Source organism: Malania oleifera, chromosome 5 (genome assembly GCF_029873635.1).
Source record: "Malania oleifera isolate guangnan ecotype guangnan chromosome 5, ASM2987363v1, whole genome shotgun sequence".
Taxonomy (NCBI): Eukaryota; Viridiplantae; Streptophyta; class Magnoliopsida; order Santalales; family Ximeniaceae; genus Malania; species Malania oleifera.
This window is the reverse complement of record NC_080421.1, coordinates 39,753,568-39,766,277: the sequence shown is the minus strand read 5'-3', so window position 1 is coordinate 39,766,277 and position 12,710 is coordinate 39,753,568. Positions and strand designations below refer to the sequence as shown.

At 38.9% G+C, this 12,710-nt stretch overlaps 1 long non-coding RNA gene and 1 pseudogene across 1 annotated transcript; one reads left to right on the top strand and one right to left on the bottom strand.

The window, feature by feature from the left end:
• Window positions 1–295: 295 nt before the first annotated feature.
• Window positions 296–3,222, top strand: LOC131155934 (serine/threonine-protein kinase BRI1-like 1; annotated as a pseudogene).
• Window positions 3,223–11,462: 8,240 nt separating this feature from the next.
• On the bottom strand, window positions 11,463–12,083 carry LOC131155131 (uncharacterized). Its single transcript, XR_009136750.1, has 2 exons — window positions 11,935–12,083; window positions 11,463–11,824 (listed from the first exon to the last, which is right to left on the bottom strand). It is a non-coding gene; the product is annotated as an uncharacterized LOC131155131 (long non-coding RNA).
• Between the last annotated feature and the right edge of the window lie 627 nt (window positions 12,084–12,710).

Here is a 12,710-nt window from a genome sequence, read left to right as displayed (position 1 = left end):
ATCAAGTATTCTCATCTTGTACTTAGATTGCCCATTCCCATACTGAACAGTTGGTGTACCCCATTGAAATGGACAAGGTCTCCCGAACAAAACGACAGTAACATTTTTCTATCCCTAAACTATGGTTCTCTTACCTCACTAGGATGATGAAAATCTCTTTCAATATTTTGTAAGTGGCTCTGCACATCTTAGATTATGATGTTGAAATGTCAAGGGCCTTCTTAGATTTGGTTGGAAAAGTAGGGACAGGAGTGATTCATATTATTTTACCATGATTTGACCGAGTTTGGAGGAAATGGGGATGAGACAACTTGGTTCTGCATTTATGTTTGATCTCCAAAGCTCTGATGGTGGTGTGAATGATGGACAGAAGATACACCAGAGGTTGACTTCAATTGGTAAATGTGGTGGTTAACTGCATTTTTATAAGCATATTATGTTTTTACGGTGGTTGAGAAAAGGGAGGGGGGGTGGGGGGGGGGGGGGGTGGTGCCTTTTGCCATAGTGAATGTAGATTTAGTAGAGAGTGGAATTATCATCAAAACAAAGGATGAGTTTTTTGGGGTCTTTGGTGCTTCTCTTGCAACTAATTTGTCGTCATTTTTTGGCTTTGGAGGATACAGAAATGCTCGTTTCACAGCCAAAAAAGCAATGGTGAGGTGGCAAGGTTGATGGCCTTCAAGAGGTCATCTGTTGCTGCTGATCCAAGTCATTTCTTAGGCAACTGGATTGCCAGCTCTACCAGTCCGTGCACTTGGCAAGGAATCACATGCTCTTCCGGAGGACGTGTTACAGCCATCAACCTTAACAACGCCAGCCTCTCAGGACACCTGCACCTCATCCATTTGCTGGCGTTGCCCTTTCTCCATTATCTCAACCTGCATGGCAATTCCTTCTCTAATGGTGGAGATCCCTTAGCCTTCATGAATTCTAGCCACACACCTTGCAGCCTTGAGAATTTGGACTTACCCTCTAATAACTTGTCAGACCCTCTTGACAGACCGTCCTTTTCGTTGCTGCTATCCTGCAATCAACTCTCTTCTCTCAACCTGTCCTGCAACTCGATCCCTGGTGGCTATCTTAACTTCAGCCCTTCTCTTCTACAACTAGACCTCTCTCAAAATCAGATTTCTGATTCTGCCATCTTGACCTACTCTCCCTCCAAATGTCAGAATCTGAATCTCCTCAATCTCTCCAACAACAAGCTCTCAAGTGAACTTTGGGTGACTTCTTTGTCCTCTTCTTCTTGCGAGAGTCTCCACTCTTGACCTCTCTCATAATCTATTGTCTGGAGAAATATCCAGGGACCTTGTGGCAAACTCATTGCCATCCATCAGCTATCTAGATCTCTCCCACAATAATTTTTCGGGAGATTTTTCCAGACTTGAATTTGGTGATTGTGCAAAGCTCATGTTGCTCAGCTTGTCCCACAATAGCCTCTCAGGGGCAGGGTTCCCAACAAGCTTAACAAATTGCCAACTTCTTGAGACACTTGACCTCTCTTACAATGACCTCCAGTACAAAATCCCAGGATTCTGGTTGGGGAAGCTTAAGAATTTGCGCCGGCTCTCCCTAGCCCATAACCAGCTTTCAGGAGTGATCCCACATGAGTTGGGACTAACTTGTCAGACTTTGGTGGAGCTTGACCTTCATGCAAACAGACTTTCTGGTGGGCTTCCCTCAACTTTCACCTCCTGCTCATCTTCGCACAGCCTTAACCTTGGCGAAAATATGCTTTCAGGAGATTTTCTTGATACAGTTATCAGTACTCTCCCAAGTTTGAGGTATCTCTATGTACCCTTCAACAACATTACTGCTTTGGTGCCACTGTCTTTAGCCAATTGCATTCAATTGCAAGTCCTTGATCTCAGTTCTAATGCCTTTTTTGGGAATATTCCTTATGGGTTCTGCTCATCCCCCTCCTCAAACTATTCATCTTCAGCCCTCGAGAAGCTACTTTTACCCAATAGTTTTCTCTCAGGATCAGTGCCTCTAGAGCTTGCAAAGTGCACAAATTTGAGGACAGTTGATCTTAGTCTCAATAAAATAAGCGGCCCAATTCCATCGGGAATTTGGAGCCTCCCAATCTATCCAACTTGATTATGTGGGCAAACAACCTCAAAGGCGAACTTCCCAACAGCATATGCATTAATGGAGGAAATTTTGAGACTTTGATTCTAAACAATAATCTAATCACCGGAACCATTCCTCCATCAGTTGGTAACTGCACCAACTTGATATGGTTGTCACTTTCAAGCAACCAGCTTACTGGAGAAATTCCTGCCAGTACTGGAAATCTACCATATCTCACCATTCTCCAATTGAATAACAATATGCTAACCGGCCAGATACCATTGGAGTTGAGCAAGTGCCAAAGCCTCATTTGGCTCAAGTTAAATAACAACAACATATCGGTTCATATCCCATCAAAGTTTGCCAGTCAAGCCAGCTTCAAACCTAGACTCATCTCTGGGAAGAAATTTGCATTCGTGAGAAATGATGCTGGAATCACTTGTAGAGGTACTGGAGGACTCATTGAATTCAGGGGAATCCGAGAAGAGACAATGGTAAGTCTTCCAATGATTCGCTCTTGTCCTATATCAACTAGAATCTACTCTGACCAAACAATTTTCTCTTTCAAAAGCAACAGCAGCATGCTTTACATTGACCTATCCAGCAATTTCTTGTCTGGAACAATTCCAGAAAGCTTTGGCTCAATAATCCATTTACAAGTCCTAAAACTGGGATACAACAGATTAACTGGAAACATTCCTAACAGTTTTGGAAATTTTAAGGATGTTGCTGTCCTGGATCTCTCTCATAATAATCTTCAGGGATTTATCCCTGGGTCATTAGAGACTTTCTTTTCTCAGCTTTTTTGATGTGTCAAACAACCACCTAACAGGCCCCATCCCTTCTGGACGTCAACTAATCACTTTTCCCTCATCTAACTATGAGAATAATTCTGGCCTTTGTGGACTACCCTTGCACCCTTGTGGCTCAAGCCTTTGTGGATTTACATCATCAATGAAATGTGGTTCAGCAGACCAACAAGACTTCAATCCCAAGCTTGAAATCAGCAGCATTGACTGGAAAGCAGCGGTTGCAGGATATGGATGTGGAATGATACTTGGTGTGTTAGTTGGAAATTGCATAATCCAAAGAAAGGAAAAACGGCTAGTAACAAATTGCATAATCCAAAGGGAGGAAAAAGGCTTGTAAAAATTTTTCGTTGGGTAAACCATAAAGAGGAAGCATGGAGGAAGACAAGATTCGGGTCCAGGCACATGTAACTAGAAAATGTATATTGTAATACAAGGAACAGTTGTAGGCGAACCACCTCTCTGTGCCAGATAGGTTGCATGAACCACAGTGCATACCAGCAGAGACAAATTTCATTCCAAGCTTCAAGAAAGTATTTCGACCCAATAGCTATTAGGGGGAGCTCATAACATTTTAACTCGAGCCCTCCAATTTTATGGTTGTTTTTTTTTTCCATAGTTTTCTAACTATTTTCACATTTTAAAACTCTTTTTTGATAGAAAAAGAAGAGATATTTCAATGTAGAGGAGAGAATGCACAAAGAGGAGAATGAGACATCCCACAATGGAAAAAAGAAACCAAAAAAGACTAGAACACATTTTAAAACTTAAGTTGGAAATTAAGCATTCTTTATGGGACAAAAAGTAAAAACATAAGGAAAAAAGCATCATATTGATTAATGCAGTGACCCTAATCTATGTTTTTTTTCTTTCATTTTTGGATGAAACTTGGGTTTGTATCTTTTTTCATCAAAACAAGGTGGAATATTTTCACTCTAATATCCATATATAATCACTTTAGGAAGCCCTACTTTTGCTACCTAATGATTTAGAACCACCATCACCATACACTTCCCATATATTTATCTAAATTATCTGTTGATTATAATTTATAATTGCTAAACTGAAAATAAATGACAATCAATTTGAAAAAAAGAAAATAGAAAAAGAAAGAAAAACTTTAATATCATGTGACTACATTCATTCTGTCCTAGAAACAAGCTTCAGGTTTTCTGAGTGCCTTATTTTCTTGGCAAATTACTGTGAGGGCTCCATTTCAAACTTACAGCATTTCTATTACATTACATATTTTTTTCTTTAGAGAAAATATTTTAAATGCTTGTGCAATTAATGCATGACATTATTCCTGGAATTCTCCATTCGTGTTCACAATTGTTACAAAACCTGCCTAAAATCAAATATTATAAAGCAATACCAGTATCAACTATAAAAGTTCTACCCAACTTGATCGACAAAGGAGGGTGGATTTTCAAAATTTATAAGCATTTGACAGCATGAAGTTTCAGCCTTGGGATTGAAACTATAATGAAATTGGATACATGTTCCATTTTGACATTGTCAAACTCAAGACTTGAGCACCAAGTTCCAAAGCAGTGTCATGGAATTTCAGTTGACTCAATGCGATTGTGCATGTCCGAGCCAGTTTTGATTTCATTGATAGTTCTTTCGTTTACACAGAATAGCTGGACATGGTATTAGGAGAGTGAAAAATATTTACAACGGCACAATGCAGTGGCAGACAATTAATGTCACTATGAACCAAATCCAACTTACTAACAGCGACCTGAATAAATCCTGATTAGGAAAATCTATTTATCATCAGTATCAAGTACTCTTCTAATGCTGTTTGTTGTGAAAAAAATCGTATTTGCATAGCAGAATATAAACGCAACAATCAATGAAGGAAAAATATAGTACATACACGCAGTATATCTGAAAGCAAGAACAAACAACACGAAAATTTACGTGGTTCGGTGTCACGATCCAACTATTTTCACACCCTTGTGAAGGGCTGTGCGGCGCTAGCTAAAGCACTCTTGTTCAACTAGTCAGCCTATCGTTTACCAACATTCATCCACAAAGCACTTTTATTAGCATTCATTCAAATAGCAGCGGAAATAGTAATCAATTCATAAAAGTCATGGCAAGCAAGCAGTAAACATTGAAGCAAACGTAATTCATTAACAACACCTCCGTTAACATCGTGTGTTTAGCGAGGGAGGCAAGTAGGCTAAACATGTTGACAATAGCTAGTGAGTTTTATAATGACTGATGAACACTCAACCTCCCCTAAAGAGCTTTCTAGGCCATTCCCACTTTAAAACTAGGAAACATCAAAGTGACCGAGGAGTCATACTGCCTTATTTGGCATACAGAGACACTACTAGCAGAAAATAACCCTACACTAGTATTTACATGATGGAAACTCATCCCAAGTACACGAGATAAGCGGTCACAGGCAAGCATAATGCCCTGAACAAGCTTAACTCGTGACATTCTCCCCCACTTATGCGGTCGACGTCCTCATAGACTTTGGCGGTAGATGCACTTCAAGTTTATCCACGAACGGTTGAATATCTTCTGCAGAAATCCAGCTGATTTCTTTGTTATCAAGGCATTTCCACTTCACTAGGAACTTTTGCCGCTTCTTCCTTGAGGATATGAAATTTCTATCTGCAAGGATCTCTTTAACTTCACGTCTATCAGGTTGCACTGTCTTCAACTCTGCTCTGTTGAACTGACTTCTACTTAGGTCATTGGTGTTGGCGTTGAACGGCTTGAGGTAGCTGACATGAAACTGCAGTCTTCTCCCCTTATCTGCCCACTTCTTCATCTGCTTAGAAGCTTTCTCCAGATAGGCTCGGGCAAGCTCTACATTCTGTCTCCATTCTCTGGTGAAGATGTATGCCCTAGGACTCTTTCGTCTATACGGCTCGCCCACTATGTGAGGTAATAGCTAAAGCTGGCCTGTAACAAGCTCAAAAGTGATCTTGTTGGTTGTTGAGCTCCTTTGGGAATTGCCACCGAACGGAGCCACATCAAGTAGTTGCATGCCATTCTTCTGGTTGTCGTTGACAAAATGGCACAAGTACTCTTTCAGTAGCTCTTTGAATCTCTTCATCTGTCCGTCTGTCTGTTGGTGATAACTCGAAGAGATGTCAAGATGTGACCTGAATATCCTGAAAAATTTTGTCAAAAAGTTGTTAGTGAACATTAAGTCTCGGTCACAAACAATAACATGGGGAAAACCCCAATATCTCACAATAGTTACAAAGAACGATTGTATCGTCTCCTTTTCCGAACAGTACTTTGGTGCGGCAATGAAAGTGCCATACTTCTTCCGCTCCCCCCTTGTGTTGTTGGCAAAAGAGACAAGTTTTGGCATAATCAACCACATCATCTCGCGTGTGCGGCCAATAATACCTCCCCAGTAGTCCTGTCATTGGAGTCATTCTCCGCGAATACCCCTCAACGAACTTCCTGTGATATCTAGTAAGGCCAAGAAAAAAACGCAACTCCTTCACTGTCGTGGGGATCTTCCATTCTTGAATCATCCTTACCTTCTCCATACCCCTCCGGATACGACCTTGTTCAACCACCTGACCAAGGAATTGGTTGCTCCGCTGAGTGAAAGAGAAATTCCCTTTCTTCATATACACACTGTTTCCCCTCAGCCTATCGAACACCTTCCGTTAATGCTCTTCATGTTTCCTCTAAAAAAACACCGATGCTCCCAACGGTGTTTTGGAAGGGCGAACACATCCCGCTTCCAATTCATCAAGCTGTTTCCCCAACTCTACTATCTCAAGAGGTGCAATCCGACATGGCCCTTTAGCGGGTGGTTTCACTCCTAATAACAACTCGATCTCATGCTCCACACTCCGTCGTGAAGGCAAATTGTGAGGCATCTTATCCGGCAACACCTCCTTGTACTCATCCAACACCGCTTGGATGGTCGTAGGCTCCAGCGCTTGGCCTACTTCTTTGTCTACCACCACTATGGCTAGACGTGTCTGCTCATCCTGACCCAATCCCTCATTGAGTTGTATGGCTGAAAGGGACTTCTCGTCGTCTCCTTTCGTTGCAACGACTTGCACCATGCACGAGTGATCTCCCATCGGACACAGGGAACCAGCCGAAGGCATTAGCACTGCCCTCGTCCCCCTTAGGTACTCCATTCCTAGAATGACTGAGAAGTCATCCAATGTCACAGCTGTGAAATTCGCATGACCTTCCCACTGTCCAAGCTTTACAGCTGCTTGCTTGGCTACTCCCAAAGTAGGTGGCTACAGAGTTAACTACTTTCATGCATCCTATAACCTTCTCTAAGGATACGTTGAGTCTCCATTCTTGTAACTATGAAACAAAATTATAAGTAGCCCCCGTATCCACCATAGCACAGGTACTCTTCCCATTTATCCTCAAGTCCACAAACATCAACCCTTTTGCTCGTGCAACTTTCGGTGTTTTTGCCTGCTTTTTCAATGCGCTCGCCAGCCGCACTGAACCTACCCTCGGGGCATCATCCTCTTCCTCCTCGCTTTCCACCACTTTTCCCAAAGTGGAAGTTTGTAAACATGGTTCAAAATCGTGGTAGTGGGTAACATCGTGTAATGGTCGCGAGACGTGGGAGACGCGGGTGTTATGTAACGGGAAGCGGGCGTAATGGCTGTGAATCTTTTTCACGCATGCACAACCATGCCAAAATCGAAAAATAAGCATGAAATCCATTAATGCATGATTTTTAATGAATTTTGACAACCTTCATTCAACCTACAAATGCTTTTTAATAGGCATTATGATTTTTATATTAATTTTAGTGCGCTGCTTACAAAAAAAGGCATATTTTTTAAAAGTTTGCATTAGTTTAATGGGTAAAAAAGATGTAGAAATGTAATTAAAATGAAGAATCAATTGATTAAAGACATAAAGTTACTTAAAATGAGTCAATAGACCCAATAATTTATATTACAATACAATAATTTATATTACAATTTACAATTTAAAAAAATAAATATGGAATTGTAAATCTTACAATTTAATTATTTAAATGGTAGTTTACTTGAGTCACTTGAGACTTGACTAATTGTGTAGAAATTAGGATTTATTATAAATTTTAGATCTAATATTAAATTATTAATAGTTAAGGTATTTTAAAAAATAATTATGTAGAATATTAATTAATAACTTTTTACTAAATCTGTACTCTAACTCTCTAAGTAACTTTATAAATTTTATGTTTTAATAATTTTATACGAATTTTTTTATTTTAATTAATAAATTCTACTTATATAATCATTTATAAATTTGCATACTAATTAAATAATAAATATAAACTGAAATTATAAAATAAACTAAATTATTAATTTAGAATAAATTGGTAATTTACAATTACATTAACCAATGAAGTAGAAGAACTGAAGAAACATACCCACTCCCAAGTCCCGAGTCCCCACCGAAGCTGCGAGAGAGCTGCAACCTTCAAGATTTTTGGAGCTGCGACTGCGAGCCTGCGAATGGAGGTGACTTGCAAAGCACAGCTCCTTCAAGCAACAAATCAAAGATTGGAAGCTGATTTTTGGGTTCTTACATTGGACAAAGGAGACAAACTGACGAAAAGGGAAAAATCGAAACACCTTCAAGGGAAAAATCAAACACCTTCAAGACGAACTTCCAGTCAGCTGACCTGCGATGGCTGTGAACTGCGAAGAACATCTTCAAGGCAAAAATCGAAGCTGATTTTGGGGATTTTGAAGCTTCAGATCAGTAGATTGAAGCTGTACGAAAGAGATGAAGAGTGAAAGAGGGAACAACACAACAAATCAAATCTTCAAAACTGCTTTTGTTTCTTTGGAGGCTTCAAATGAAGAGATCTAAGCTAGATGATGGAGAGAAACACACAAAATGGACAGATTTGAGGAGATAAGGAAGGTACGCAGTAGTGTAAGGGGCTATCGGTTGTAATGTGTCGTAACGGACGTTACGGGTCGTAACGTTAGTGTTATGGTTTTGTAACGGCCGTTATGGGCCGTTATGGTTCTGTAACAGCCGTTACGCACATGAATTTTCTGCTCACCGCTAATGCGGGCTGTAACAGTATCGGAGAGATGATTTTCCGTTACATAACGGCCGTTAGGCTACGTAATGGCCATTATTTAATACCATGCTTGTAAAGCATTGAGTAATCCCTTGTGTTGACACTCACTCACTCTGTAAGATCCACCACACAAGTAGCACGAAATTTTACTCTTTCTCTTTCCATTGGATGTGTTAAACCCTTGAGACGACGAAACTTCATTTGGGGTTGATGATTTAGAGTCGGCTCCCCCACTCTTGGGTTTGCCTTTCTTGAAAAACTTTCCACTGTTTCCCTCTCTGCCAAACCATTTGATCGAAGTGGTATCATCACCAACGTAGTCAGTCAAGCGTTCTATAGCAGCTTGTGTAGCTGACAAGTCTTGAACCCTTTGCCTATGAAGTTCAGTTCTTGCCCATGGTTTCATCCCTTTTAGAAAATAGAACAACTTGTCCTTCTCCGACATATCCCAAATATCCAACGTCAAAGTAGAAAATTGTTTCACATATTGCCTGATCGACCCCGTATGCCTAAGATCTCTCAGTTTTCTCCTTGCATTATACTCAACATTCTCTGGAAAGAATTGGGCCTTGAGCTTTCTCTTCAAGTCTGCCCAACTATCGATTACACAGCTTCCATTTTCAATTTCTCTGTACTTGGTACGCCACCACAGTCGAGCATCACCAACCAAGTACATGGTCTCACTATTAACCTTTGCCTGTTCTGAGGCCATCCTCACAGTGCGAAAGTATTGCTCCACATCAAACAAGAATTTCTCTAACTCCTTGGCATCTTGGGCACCCCCATACATCTTGGGTTTAGGTACCTTGGTCTTGCTAACTCCCGAAGTGTTGGAGTTCCCCATAGCAAGAACCATCAAATTCACCTTTGCATCAAGATCAGCCATCCGCAACTGCAAAGTTTCAACTATATGGAAAAAGTCCTCTGACATGTCGCCTATCAAACCTGCTTGATGTTTTTTTTATCCCATAAACTTCATTAACAAGGTCTCTCATCTGAGCCACCTCCATGCCCATAGTATTGTTTGTTGCCTCAACCTGTACTTCCAGCACGCTGATCCTCTCAGCATTGTTTGGTGTCATGGTAACTTACCAAAGCTTTCCAGATCCCACAACAAAGGCAATCGAATTCACTTAGCAACTCAACCTTGGGCTCTAATACCGAGTGTCATGGTCCAACTATTTTCACACCCTTGTGAAAGGACCGTGCGGCGCAAGCTAAAGCACTCTTATTCAACTATCTAGCCTATCGTTTACCAACATTCATCCACGAAACACTTTCATTAGCATTCAATCAAATGGCAGCGGAAACAGTAATCAATTCATGAAAGCCGTGGCAAGCAAGCAGTAAACATTGAAGCAAACCTAATTCATTAACAACACCTCCGTTGACATCGTGTGTTTAGCGAGGGAGGCAAGTAGGCTAAACACGTTGACAATAGCTAGTGAGTTTTACAATGACTGATGAACACTCACCCTCCCTTAAAGAGCTTTCTAGGCCATTCCCACTCTAACACTAGGAAACATCAAAATGACCGAGGAGTCATACTGCCTTATTTGGCATACAAAGAAACTACTAACAGAAAATAACCCTACACTAGTATTTATATGATGGAAACCCATCCCAAGCACACGAGATAAGCGGTCACAGGAAAGCATAATGCCCTAAACAAGCTTAGCTCGTGACATTCGGCAATGCCTACATCCACAGGAGCAATCGGCAAAGGTTTTCACTATGTAATTGTCAAATGAGTCAATACAATACAATTTACAAAGATCTTCTTATCTCAATACACTCAGACAAGTGTATAACTAAAGTTTCCTTTGGAGGTTTCCCCCCAAAACCCAACCAACTTAACATTTAAATTCAATTTTTGAATTCAGCCTCACTGCCCAAAACAAAACCGTTGACAGTTTTTGACAGAATAAAATACTAAGAACAGATTTCTGAAATTTCTGAAATTTCAATAAAACCGTCGAGGGTTTCAGAAAACCGTCGATGGCTTTCCCCAGAATGCTGATATTAACTATGTTCTCCTCCTTGTATACGTTTACCATTCCAAGAAATGAGCCACCAAACACAACACTACTTTGTGCATATGTACATTTGTGCATACATATGTGTGTGTGGGTGTGTGTGTGTGTGTGTGTGTGAGAGAGAGAGAGAGAGAGAGAGAGAGAGAGAAAGAGAGAGTATAGTTTTGTAACAAACCTAAATGTACCTTATTACTAGTTGCTTCTGTAATGGACAGTATGCCAAGATCTTGGGTCATCAGCTTCATAACAAAAGTGTAACCAATTTTGAGTAACATTATACGATTAGATGTTAACAAATCTATGGCGAAGAAAAAGTTATTGTAGAAAATCTAAAAACCATCAAGAAGTAGAACAAATAAACAAACAAAATACCAAGCAAAACAACTGAAAACACTGCATTAAATGCCTCTGAGGTCTGCAAATGTAGCCTGCAAGTTCCACTTCAACAATCTAATAAAAAAAAAAGTGCACCATTCAACTCAAGAGTTTTGTGAGGCAACAAGAAACAAATTTATTGCATACCAGAAGTATATTACAGAGGAAAAGTGGGGAACAGTAACAGGAACAGCCCATAACCAAGTCAACCAACAGCTAGCAACCAAAAACAATCTAAAACACCTAATCCCCAATACACAGCACACGAGTCTAGATGGAGCTTCATTCAAACTCTTCAACATCATCCAGCATACTCAATTCTTAAAAGCTTTAACGATCGGCATACCAACATTGGAAATGTAGAAGGCCCTATTATTGATTTCCTCCCAAATACTCCACACTCCCACCAAATTGCCGCCAGCGCAGTCTCTTCCATATATTTGATTTGAACTAATAACTGCAATCCTCCATTGCTGAAGACATATAAAAAAAAAATTGTGAAAAAAAAAAACCAACACGCTCAATCTATTGAAAAGCCACAACCAAACATTCTCGCCAAAAGAACAACGAAGAGATAAATGACCTAGACTCCTCAGCACAAGCATCAAAAACAGCAATTGAGAAAATGCCACCCCTCCATTTTAGTTTATTTTCACAAAAGAAGAATTTATCGAGAGAAGAAACAGAGAATGCAAAAAAGGAAGATAGATAGAAAAAGGATAAAAGCAAAAAACTGAAGGTTTGATTGTTCTGTTTCTGCTCTTGTTTCCTATTTTCATTTCAATAGTAAAAAAATAAATTATAAGAATACATTTTTTTAAGTAGTCAATTTTTTTAATATTTAAAAAAAATAAAAAATTAGATTTTATGGTTTACAATTATTTTGACAACTTATTACTAAAATATTTTAATATCTAGAATAAATTTTTTAAATTAAATCATTCATTTTATACATATTTTTTAATTAAAATTATTGAATTAAATCATTCATTTTATACATATATTTTATTATAATTAAAATAAAATGATCACATAAATTTAAAATATTATTAAAACAAAATTGTCCATTAAAATTTAAAAAACAATTAAAAATAATAATAAGCATCATTTACAAAATACTTTTACTATTTTTCAACTATGATGTACAAATATTGTTCTTGTAAAGTAAATTTTGAAATAAAATAATTAATTTAAAAATTATGATAATGTTTATCTTTATCATAGTATTTTTTATTATTATTTTGAAACTTTATTATTTTAATCATATTCAAATAGTTATCTAATTCGAGGATGAAAACAAGCTTTTTGGTTAATCAAGTTTTTATTTTGTATTTGTTTTTGTTTTAAAAATATTAACTA